Genomic DNA, 13,515 nt, shown 5'->3' with positions numbered 1-13,515 from the left:
AGGACCTGATATGTTGTTAGATTTGGAGTAGTAGGTTAAGAGGATCAGAGAGCACCTTATTACTGCTCAGGATAGGCAAAAGAAATATGCTGATAAGCATAGAATTGACCATCAATTCTTGGTTGGTGATAAAGTGTTTCTTTGGATTAGGTCGTGTAAGAGTCTGATTCATTATGGAAAGGGGTCCAAGTTAGCACCACGATTTGTTGGTCCATTTGAAATTCTGGAACGGATTGGACCTATTGCCTACAAACTTGCCTTGCCACTGAATCTTTCATGCATTCATAATGTTTTTCATGTTTCAATTTTGCGTAAGTATATTCCTGACATTGCTCACATGTTGGATTAGAAACATTTGCAGATTTTGGATGGGCAAGTCATGCTGGAACCAGTGTTGATCACACAAAGCAGAACTATGAGTTTAAGAGGAAGAGAAATAAGGTAGATAAAAGTCTTATGGGACCCCAATGATGAAGCATATGCTACCTGGGAGGATATTGAAATGATTAGAGCCGCTCATCCACATTTATTTGCTAACTTCTAGGAGAAAGTCGAACCTTAGTGGGGGAGGGTGTCATGCCTGACCCTACTTCTTCCTATTTCTCTTTATTCACTTCAGATGTTGTTTTGACACAAGTTCTGTGGCTGGAAGATTTTATATTTTGAACACTGTTTTATTATATCAGATAGGTTAGTTTTTGTTTTGTGAGATACATATATTTTGGATACTGCTTTTGTATTGCAATTGGACTATTCTTGGATTTACAGCTGATCTATTTTAGTTGTAGTGTTGATTTTGAAATACATCATTTGATCTCTGAACTGAATTAGGTTTTGATTAGAATTAATGTTTTCATGGAATTCTTGTTATAGGATTGTAATTGTAGGATTTCTAGTTATGGCTATGCTTGTGAAAATTAGAATTGGTATCTTCAAGTTGATCTAGTATAACTTATGTATTGGTACATTTGATTTTTATATTCTTCTACAGATATATTAGATTGTGAGCATAATGTTAAAAGGATGTTTGTAAAAATCTTTTGTGTTTTTATGTAACTGTGTATATGGAAAGAAAACATATCTGGTACATGTATGACAAATGTATTTTGGTATTATTAGGAATTTCTTAGGTATATTGCTATCTTTATTATTTTTGAGAAATTCATTCCATGCCTTTAAGTTCTTGACTTGTGAATATATTTATATAAAGGGATAATTTTATAAGTCACACACATAATTCATATAAATATAGGTATGAGATATTTGCACATATATTCACATAAATTCTTGTGTGGAGTAATGGTTTTGGGAGCTTGCAATGTTTAAATACTATGGCAATAACCATTGGGGGTGATTTTGTTATGCACTTATTATTTATATTTGAATAAAACCATTTACCATAAAACCCTAGAGGGTTTCACATGATTTGAATAGGTAAAAAAAAAATGTTTATTGTTTTTTTGAGGCCAAAATGGCGAAGGCTATTAGGAAAGCTGTATGCACAACTCTTTGGGAGTTGTAGATTTATTAAATGCTCTTTTATGGAGGCTTTACTATCCTTGAAGGAATGTCGACCTTTGGTATTTGAAAGAGGATTTCGATGGAAATGACCTGAATTTGGGCCTTTTTCCTTTGTTTCGAGTAACACCTGTGTGTGTTGTTGCTGGGTTTTCGACAAGATGTGGGGTTTCTTTTGGAAGGATTTTATTGCTTATGTAATTGAGCAAAAGGGAAATCAATGGAAGTTTTCTTGTAGTTGGAAATTTGGTTTCAGTTGTTTTGCATTGTGGAGATTTTGTTCTGATTGGGGCTTCAGAGTTGAGCAGAATTTTGGAGCTTTGAGTTGAATGTTTTTATTCATCTGCTGAGTTTTGAGGTAGGGGGAAGTTCCTAACCTTTACCCTTTTACTATTATGGGTGTTAATTTTGTTTTAAGGAAATTGGGAAGTTCAGTTTTAAGTTACACTTGTCGATACGCAAGTGTGGGTATATGTAGGGTTGGACAATTGGAGTCGAGCTCTGCATGTATCCATATTTGGATGTCAAGCAATATGAGTTTTCAAACATTTTTTTGTTTGGATTTTGTGTTTATGTTATCCATGAATGAATATTATGTTCATCGTATGTATTTAGGATGTCAAAATCTTAGTGCATAGCGGTTATAATCCATTCGTAGATGGTGAGGTTTTGTTTCTGAAGTATTGTCAGTAGGAATTGAAGGCAACGACAATTTGTCAAACATTTGTCTTGTGTGGCAAATGAAATTTGATTTGGAAATTCTATTATTAAATTGAGGTTCGATGATATTGTATACAGTTAGTTTTAATGTCAATATGGAACTATAGGTTGTAGTTAATTTCAGTAAGAACAATCGGCAGTAAACATGTTAAAAGCATTAGTCGATCTTTGTTAAAGATTTTCAAAGGAAGTTGTATTCTGTTCATTTTTATCATTGACAGGAATGATATTTTGACATAATGTATAAATTGTAATTTTGAAAACAAACATACATATATAATCAGGGTATTGACATATTGTTAAATAGTTGTGTAAAATGCTGAAAGATTTACATGAAAACTTTTCGTGAAACAAAATAATTTGCATTAGGATGATATATATATATATATATATACAGATGTTAAGTCGACATCATTGTCTTTGATCTCTGTATAAATATTGAATAAACCTTGAAGATAGGTAATCTATCAAGAATGCGTAAATTGATAAGAATTATTTCATTAGCTTTAATACGTTTTCGTTGAAATTAAATGCTTTAAAATAGAAGTCTTTTATTTTGAAAGATGTATTCTGTTAGATATTTGATTACAAAACTATTAGAATTCATTATTGAACAAAAAAGTTGTTTTCAAATAAAAAGGTAAATTTATGATATGTGATTAATGAAATTTCATTATTATCATAAATTACTTTAATATCTTAGTCATTACGAAGGATAAGTTAGTTTGTTCTATCAGCGGTGTTCAATTTTATAGTATTAAGGTTCGATAAATGTCATTAAATGGTTAATTTAGTTTAATTATATTTATGGGATCTTCGTATTATAGTTTTGGTTTCTATTGTTGTAATGACCTAAGTTTACTTTCAAAATTGGCAGAAGAGGATGTGTTTCGATTTGATAAGGAATGTAGTATTACAGGTTATATTGAATAGTTATTCATTACATGTGCATTCTTAGTAAATCTATTTGAAGTGTGTTTAAGAATAGCTGTGATGGACGTATATCGAGGTGGCTAAATTTGGTTTATCCTATTCAGTTAATTAATTCAGTGATAACTTTAAAATAAATTGGGTGGGTTAATTTCACATAAAAGATAATTGGCCTTACCTATGACTTAAACCTATATGGTTAAGTACGAAGAAAAGGCATGTCTCTATTCAGTCAATGACAAGTAAAATAGAGAATACCGTTATATAATGACTAAGAGCATACCATATTTGGATACAGAAACTTAGTGCCATAACGATGACACCTCAGAATATATATGTTTCATTTATGAGTTATTCTTAGTGCGGGTTTAATTTAGCAATGCAAAGTAATTGTTTACTTCTTGCATATTATTACTAGATTTGCACTGTGTTAGATGGATTAGAAATTTGTTTTTGGATATCTATATGTTGGTACTAACATGTATGCAGATGGATTTCGCTGTTAAACTCAGTATGTACTGAGCCCCTGTTTGTGTTATGTTTCTTTCTGTGTGGTTTTCAGGTGCTTCGAGTTTCAAGTAGCTAAGGATGTTTATCGAAGTTATTTTACAGAAACTTAGTGCCATAACGATGACACCTCAGAATATATATGTTTCATTTATGAGTTATTCTTAGTGCGGGTTTAATTTAGCAATGCAAAGTAATTGTTTACTTCTTGCATATTATTACCAAATTTGCACTGTGTTAGATGGATTAGAAATTTGTTTTTGGATATCTATATGTTGGTACTAACATGTATGCAGATGGATTTTGCTGTTAAACTTAGTATGTATTGAGCCCTTGTTTGTGTTATGTTGCTTTCTGTGTGGTTTTCAGGTGCTTCGAGTTTCAAGTAGCTAAGGATGTTTATCGAAGTTATTTTTTTTAATCAGTATTTAGGATTGCTATTTTGGACATAGGTGTCAAGAAATGAAATTGTATTTCATTATAGTTCTGAACTCTTTATGTATTCTTATTATAATGAAAATGTATTTGGATGATATTTTCTTTCATTGGCTAAGTCATAATTACATCGTAGATATTTTCTTAAGGCATGGCTATGTTTCAAAAAAAATGCACCATTGACTAAAATTGGAAAAATTGAAAACACACTATTTGTTCCCCTATAATGAGACCACTAATGGCAAGTGTTCAATTCCACAACCACTATAGGTAGGCAACCCACTATAGTATACCAAGCATCCATAAGTGCAAAGTGGCAGGTTGGAAAATTTTATCAATGTGTTGTCATAATTGAGAACATTTGTACATTGTTTGTCTTCAAGTGAATGGAATGAAAGCCTCAACCACATTTTATTGATTTTATTTCAGTATTTACAATGGTTAGGGTAAATTTTGAGAAAGATGGGAGGTCCCATTAATGAATATAATGGTGTTGATTATTTTGTTCCATAGCCTAGTGATAAGGGTTTTTCCCATGATTGCCTTTATGCCTTAATCATGTTACTAATATTCAAGGCCATCTCTTCTAAAAACACTCAGTTACAGAACTCAATCATGCCTTCATAGAAACCTATTAGGAAAAAGTTGTATACAACAAATACCCATTCTTGGCCAAATAAGTGAGATTCATTTTTCTTTATGCTTGGTGTGAGACATTTTAGATTTCTATGGATAATTGATAGTGAATTTTTACCATGGATGTGGAAGATTCTAATACCTATAGGTTCATCATGAAGGAGGAGAATTTGAGATCAACTGACCCAAAAAAATGAGGAGGAAAATAGAAGATATGGAGCAGAGCCGAAAACTCCTTAAGATTTACATGGTGAAATGGCATTATTCCATGATTCAAGTGATATGGTATTTTTCACAAACATTCATCCTTTAAAATTATAATAGATTTGCACTACAAAGACCAACATTGCAACAACAACAACAAAAATGTGTGCCACATCATACTTAAATGGTATCAATATTCTTGCTCATCTTATTTGAGTGTTCAAAGTGGTTCATAGAAGTTTAAGAAGGCACATCATACCATTTATTTATATTACCATAGTCTTGTTGAATACTTCTAAATAGATATAGGAAGGGCACACTAGAAAATAGTTATGAATCTTATATCTATATAGTAGAAAATAATTGTTTTGTTTTTATTAATCTCAAGTTTCTAAAATTCTTATTGAGAGAGGAGAAGGAATACATATATTTAGTGAGAAAGTAGGGATGATGGAATAGAAATGAAGAGAGAGAAATAGACAAGTGATAAGGGAGAGGGTGGATGGTGAGATAAAGGTAGAAAGTGAAATAGAGGGAGATGGATAGAAAAAGAGAGGGATGTTGAAAATAAGAGAGAAGGGGAGAGACAGGAAGAGATAGGGATAGAAAGAGGGAGAGATGTAGAGGGAAAAGTAAGATAGAGAGGTATACATATGGAGATTGAGAAGCAAAGGAATATAGTGAGGCGAAGGAGATATAGAGGGAGAGAGTGGGGAAGGAAGATATAAATATATGAAGAAGAGAAAATGAGAAAGGAAGGTATATACAAATAAACATAGATGTAGAAAGTGATATATAAAAAGAGGTATGAGACATATATAAAGATAGAGAGGTATATAGAGATAACAAGATAGATATATAAGTAGAGATAGAGATATAAGGAGGGATGGGGGAAGAAATATGATGTAAATATTTAAAGGTATAGAAAGGGGGTGATGAAGAGATAGATATAGAGTGAGAAGATGGGAGAAAATTAGATAGAGAGATAGAGATAGATTGAGAGTTAAAGATAGAAAGAGATCTAGGGAGATAGAAGGGGTGGGAGAGGGCTATAGAGAGAATAAAAAAGAGATATAGATGGTGATATAGACAATATAGAGATGAAGAGATAAAAAAAGGGATGAGAGGGAGAGGAAAACAATGAAACAAATACTTAGTTGACCTTCCATACCTCTGTGGTATACCCATTGTACAGTAAGGTTTGACTTCTAATTTTAAACCATGTCAAGCCCTATGTTGTCAAAATTAGAGAATATAGAACATACTTTGACCAAAAAAAGAAAAAAATTAACTCAACAAAATTAAAGATATTTATATATTATTCCTTCATGTGTTGCAAATATACACAATTCTCTTCTTGATTTTCAACTTGAAGTGTATTAACTACCTTATTTACTAACTAAAAATTGATAACATTTTCAAATTGTATGTAAGATGAATTTGGGGCTAAGGGACAAAGAGGACTCTATGTAGGAGAAATAGGGTAGTTGGTATTATATTGCTGATGCAAACCTAATGGAGATGATTTCTTAGACAAATCATGCTCATTCCCCATGAAGGCTAATGTAAAATGAACTTTGGAGAATATTTTCATTATCATTTATGCATCTAATGTCCTTCCAAGTTCACAAAATTTTTCCTTCAACATACACATGTTCTGTATTTCCAAAGCCCATTTGATGCTATCATATATATCAAAATATGATTCTTTTCTGAAGAGAGAATTGCATGGGAAAATACCCCTAACATGTGCTTACCCCTTCCATAGATCATAGGGATAGACCAATAATCTTACTTATTCCCCATATAATCTAGCATCTTAGTCTTATTTACCATTTTATTGAAAGCTTCCATGAATGTACCAAATCTAATTAATATGTATGAGAAAAGAATGAAAACGAGTCAAGGAAGATTAATCATTCTGTGAGTGTGAGCAAAGAGTGCCTATTCACCTAATATCTTCTTAATGTTCCTTATATAGTTGTGGCCCTATAAATTAAAGACTAGCTCTTTAGCTATTTTGAAATGTTATCCTCAAATGGTCCAAGTTCATATTCCTCAACTATGATATTGACTATGTGGTTTTGTGACCAGTACTCAATAATTGGCAATGGTGATGTTGATTGGAGTTCACTAGACTCCAAGATGTGATCTCCTTTTTAGTGGAGCTTTATACCTTGCAATTTTATTGTCTTTTTGAAGTCCTTTTCTATAAATACTGGAGTAATAATGTTTTAAACACCTTTTTCATGTTTTTAATGGAGCACATAAAAAATGCATGTAAATTCCTTTCATTTCACACATGTTTGGGTAGCACCATATAACATAAATGATTATGTTTTGTTTTACATCTTTTGAAATATTTTATCTAATAATTATGGGACACTCTTTGATAATTAAATCAATTTATCATAATCTATTTGATATTTTAATTCATCTTATTGAATAGACAACATTCTTTTCTTTTAAAACTATTGCAAATTATGTTACATGGTCTAACATTATAAAATATAAGCTCTTTAACTTTTTGCAATCTATTTTGATTAATGTTTCTATTACAAGGTGGTGTATTGCTAAATAATTTTATCCTTTCAAAAAATTTAGCATATATTGAAGTACATCAATAACTAAGACCATTTTTCTTGTGGACAATTCCAACTAAATTTTAAAAAAATTGCCTAATTTTCTTTGGTAATTGATGAGTTCAAGATTATTTTATCAAAATTGAAGTTTGTTCTACCAAAATTACTAATTAAAAACTAAGGATCAAATTGTTCTACCAAACATTAACCAAATAACTATTGCAATGAAATGAATTTAGTTCATTGATCATTCACAACATATAACAAAAAAAATAGTATTTTGGTCATGTGGGAAACCCTTGTCAGAAGTTAAAAACCATAGTGGAGATGATACCCACAAGGCTTTCATTATAGCTAAAAGGTTTCCTTGTTAGGAGCTCAAAAATACCCTTTACGAGGGTTCTCCCTATTAGGAGTATTTTGTACATTGTTAGGAGTACAAGAAGATCTTTTAGGTTCTACCTCAATTAGAGAATTTATAACCCATTTTGAGATTCAACCCTATAAAAGGATTTACAATGAAGAGATTTGTTAGGTCCACCCTTTTAATGGACTTCCTCATTGAAATTATTAGGTAATAATATGTTCGTTTACCTATCTTTAGCACTCCTTTCCTATCAAATCCCTTTTTTCCTACTCACTCTATAACTCTCCTCTATTAAAACTCTATTTTTGCAAATGCTTTCACCTCTTTGTCTCTACACTCATGTTCTTTGTTTGCCTCTATTGTTACTCTATCATTATCATCCACTGGTATGCTTTCTATTTTACTATACTTGTGGCTTTCCTTTTCTCTCCATGTCTCACTCTGTTATATCTATGCTCATCATTTGCCTTCTTTAACATATACCTTATTTAACCTATACTCATCCTTTTTCCACTTAAGTTTTTTTTCTACTTAATCTCATCCCTTCATTAAAATTACATGCTTTCAACACTGATATCTTATTTTCTTCTCATATCTCTATGCCCTTGACACACTTTCAATGTTTTCCTTGATCATTATTAAGTCGTCTTTGGTGATTTCCAATGATTGGTCAAAATGTATTTGAACTATTGAAGTACCTTATTGAGTACTCTTCACCTGTATTGCTGTCATCTACTAACTGATAAATTACTGTTGCTCCTTTAAATAAATTTCATCATTACTTCTTTTTATTCAATTAAAATTTTCATACCAATCATTTAATCATTCTTCTATCATGGATAATTGATAAACAGATTGCCTAATCACATTCTAAAATGTAGATTATTCTTTATCTTTTACCATTATGACATTCCATCACAAAATTTCTCATGATATCATCTCCCTTATGACCATTCCTATAGTTTCATACTTCTTCATGAGTATTACCAACAATGTTCCTTTGACCTATCAATTTTCCCTACTTTACTAGTCTTGACTAAGTGTCACCAATCATGCTAGTTGCTTCTATCACTAGGTTTCCATCAATAAAAACCTATCACGTATTTGGCTTGTCTTGTTAAGGCAATCAATATTATCTTGTCAATTCCAAATCCCAATAATATTCTCCCTTAACATTGATAGAAAACCCTTTCTCAAAACTTTTCTCCTTTCATAGATGCTCCCCCTTTCATCTTACATCTCAATTATGGGTATTCTCCTTGTTCATTTTATTCTCCCCTTTTGTCCATTTCTTGATATTCACATGCTTATCTCTCCCTTTTGTTTATCAATAATAAGCACATTTCAAGGGTCCTAGGTCCCATAAGGTTCCCTGGGTATCTTAGAAGGTCTTATGATGTTCAAAGGTGTCATTAAATAACATTTTAACATATAATTTCTATACTATAACATTTTTTATATTTAACATTATATATATATATATATATAAACATATCAACAATTAATCTAAACATTTATACATCTATAAAAAATAGAGAGAGAGAGAGAGAGGTACCTAGATTCCTATTATGTTATCTTGCCAATGTTTGTATACATAGTTTAATCAGTTTTAGGTAGTACTTTTGTGTGGTCTTATTTATACTTGTCCTCTTATTTCCCATATCTTTACTTTGAAAATTCTCTTTAATAATTATACATAATTTTTAAAAATTACTTTCAAATGTCTTCTCCAAAATTCACATTTTCCTTGAAATTTAGTATTTAGAAAATTCAAAAAAAAGTATCTCTATTTATATGAGCCCATTTATAGCTTAAAATTTGTTAAATCAGCCAATCCTGGTTTCTATCAAGACTCTTTAGGAGTTTTGAAATGAAAGGGGTTGAGTTAAGAGATTTAACCTCAAAAATGACCCTAGTGTTTTAATAGAAAGTGGTTTCAATCAAGGGGGGGAAGGGTTCAATTAAAACTCATTTTATCGAAAGGGGGTTTGATAGGAACCCCTTAAGTGACTTCATGCTCTAAAGGCCAAGTAAATTCTATAGTTCTCAAGATTTTAGAGCTTAGTATGAGGCCTTAGATGGGATATATTAAGAAACTCTATATGTAGGACATAGGTTCTCAGAATGTACTTTCTAATGGTTATGAGTTTTTTAAAGTTTGAGTTAGTATGCACATGTTAATTATGTCAAAAAAAATTAGTTTTCTTACTAAACATCAAAATTTGTATTCGACATTGATGGAAAAATAGGAAATGGGAGAAAATAATTTTGAAAGATATCCATGCTTTAGGTATTGAAGTCTTCTTTCTATCAATATTTTTAAAAATTGAATAAAATACAAAATAAGTTACAACCTATAAAATGAAAATATGTTAAAATTATCATTAAGTCAACTTCAAACATTTATAAAAATTCACATACTAGGGATAAAGTCATGAAACCATTGATGGGATTATATATGGATGTTATAAAACTAAATCCAAAAGAATCAACTTGATATCTATTTTAGAAAAAAGTAATTCTCTATATAATGTGCATCATTATCTAAATAAGGTATTTTCAGAAGCATACTAGTTTTTGTGGGAGATAGAAAAATAGATCCAGTTCAATTTAAAAAATTTATTTGAAATCTAGACAAAAAATCTTAAAAGTCTCTAATTTACTTTATCTTCCAATTTTTAATGGTTTAGTGGAAATATGCATTTAAATGTGGATTTTTTTTTTGAATGTACATTTCAATGTCTATTCAGGCAAAAAGTGTAACCCATAGTTGTGGGTTTACCCAACTTGATCCTTTGAAGTTGGATAATTGGTACTCATGAAAAGTAAAAGGAATCAAAGGGAAATAGGTTAACTAGGTGAGTGTAAACCTAAATAGTTGGGTCCCTACTTCATCATGCTAGTCTATAGGTATTGATCATATCATATATCCATGTCATAGGCACAACATCTATTAAACCCCATCAACAACTTGTAGTGCAAGTAGTTATACATGAATCTCATAGTAGGCTCATTTCAAAGATGTCAAAAGAAATTAAAAGTATCAAATATGTTCAAAAAAATTAAGAAAATGGTTTCCTTGGTGAATCCCTAGAAAACAAACATCTTTTCATAATACAAAAAGATAAATAGAGGAGGAAAAAAACCTACCCTATGGTGATAACTATTTTGGTGACACTTTGGGGAAGAACCATAGTGGAAACTAGACAATTTGGTGATATGTGTAAACAATCATTGCTCCATTATAGGTCATTACTTGTGCTTGATATCACTCATCATTTCACTTTGTCTTGCACAATAAATTTCTTTGTGAATTGAGATTCATTAGTTGTTCTTATCCTATTGTTAGAAATAGGTAATACTAAGAGGCGGGGAGGGGGAGGGGTGATTCAATATTCTAAAAACTTTTGGCCACAAATGAATATTGTTAATTACTTTATAAAATGCATATAAAAGTAAGCCAAAAATAATGAACAATAAATATAACCATACATAAGAAGAAATAATTAACACCATATTTTGTTAATTAGGGAAACCTTGGCCAAGGGAAAACCTCGATGGGGATGGTACCCACAAAATGATCCACTTAAAAAAAGTATCATGTTAAAGATGTTGACCTTGTTAGGATTTTATGAAGTACATATAGTGTCTTGTTCCTTGTTAGAGGACCGCACCCTATTAAAAGCCTCAACTCTGTTAGGAGTTGGTATTACAAAATGTATGCAACATGAGCCCATTGCCCAAATACGAAATTATACTGCAATGTAGTTCTTATATAAAAAAGAGATAGATACAAAAACCTCTTACTATTATCTACTGTAATCACATTAAAATGGCCATCTAGACTATTAGCCCCCTTCTCGACATTTTGGCTAATTTAATTAATCATTTACCTAGACCAAATTGCTAATAATAAATTAATTTGATTATAACCTATAATTTGACGATGCTATCCTAAGTTCATTATTTGATTAAAATAACATGTCCTCTTTTAATTAAATAAAAGACCCCATTCTTCTAACCCACTTAAAGTACACACATAAAGTCCTTTTTTCTATTTTGCAAATTAAAAGAAAAGGTTTTGTGAATTTGTCTTATAGGGTTAGTCAACTTGTATTTTACTGGTTGATTTGTGTGTGTACATGGATCCCTCCCACTTTTGAACTCCACTATTGATCTTTGATCATCCTGACTTTGATCTCTATCATTCGTATGATTTTAAAAGAGAGAGAGCTTTCCCTTCAAAGGATCCACCATTTTGAATATTGTTATGTTGCTAGTTTTCTAACAAGTTTCTTTGGAGCTTTGTGGAGAACTTCCATTTTCTTGTCTTCATTTTCTCATTCCATCATATTCTAGCTTAATATTATGTTGCATGTTAGTTAAGTTTCTCTTTTACAATGATTTATCTCACATAGCTTAACTAGGTTGGTGGTAATGCTCTCATCCTTGCTTAACATAGCTGCATTTTGCATTTCATCTTAGTTTACTTCACATTTGCATTGCATTATTGAGTCATCTTATATGGATATTTTCACTCTTACATCTTGTCTCTAATAAAACCTCCCATTGCATGGTTTACTAGCGAGAAGGGAATTCCGAAGGCTTTGTTGAGAGTCTTTATATTTGAATCATACTCACACTCAATGGATAGGGAGCTCTAAGCTAACATCTAAGCATTCTGAACTCATTGAATCCCTTAGATAGAATGGTTTCGAGTGTGACACATTTATAGTGTACATTTTTGGCACCCACCATGGGGTAGAACACTTGGTTTTGTCCTTTTTTTTTTCCTTTTTGTTACCTTTTTCACTTACTATCTGCAATTTTTTAAAAAAAATTTACAGTTGCAACATTCAAGTGACATTTTTCTAGTTTCGTACAATAGCTCTTATAACTGTAGGGCGATACATTTTTGGAAATAGTATCGCATGATAATACTAAACTCTATTGCCCCACTATAGCACTTTTTTTCACCTAGCTTATAAAAAAATATCATCTAGAAGGAAACTGTCCTATGCGTATATTGAGAAATATCGCACGACATACTTCCAACAAAAACTGTCACTGGGCTTGAATTTTCTTTTTCTCGATTGTACTTGCTTTTTTTTGGGTTTTTATAGGTCTTTAGCTAGTTTACTAAGGTTTATTTGTAGATCACATGTTGTTTTAAAGCTAACTTGTGGAGCTAATAGTTGTGGTTGTAGGGTGTTACCTTGAAATATTTACCTAATTACCTTAAAAATAATTCATGTCAAAGCTTCAAATGCACAAAGGCTACTACACTTATTTTTACGGCTGCCTAATACATAAAAACCATACACTTGCTTATATTTCTTTCATTTTATGTATGAAATCTTACTAGTTGTTTCATTTTCTAGGCAAATAAAACTTGTAATTGGGATCCTTGGGTGATAGGAAAGTATGCTCTTCACCCTTGCAATGAATCAAAAATCTCGACTCACCTTTGGATTTTGAGCATAAGAGGGTTAATTGAAGCTTCTTAGTGTGTTTGAGGGAAGCAATTATGGTAAGAGGGTATTCTCTTCACCCTTGCAGTGAATCAAAAATCTTGACCCTTGAGAGTGGATCCAATCTGTGGTAGTTAGAATCCTT

This window comes from Cupressus sempervirens, chromosome 6, assembly GCF_028749045.1.
Source record: "Cupressus sempervirens isolate cs-2001-9-10 chromosome 6, ASM2874904v1, whole genome shotgun sequence".
Classification (NCBI taxonomy): Eukaryota; Viridiplantae; Streptophyta; class Pinopsida; order Cupressales; family Cupressaceae; genus Cupressus; species Cupressus sempervirens.
This window is presented reverse-complemented; position numbering follows the sequence as displayed.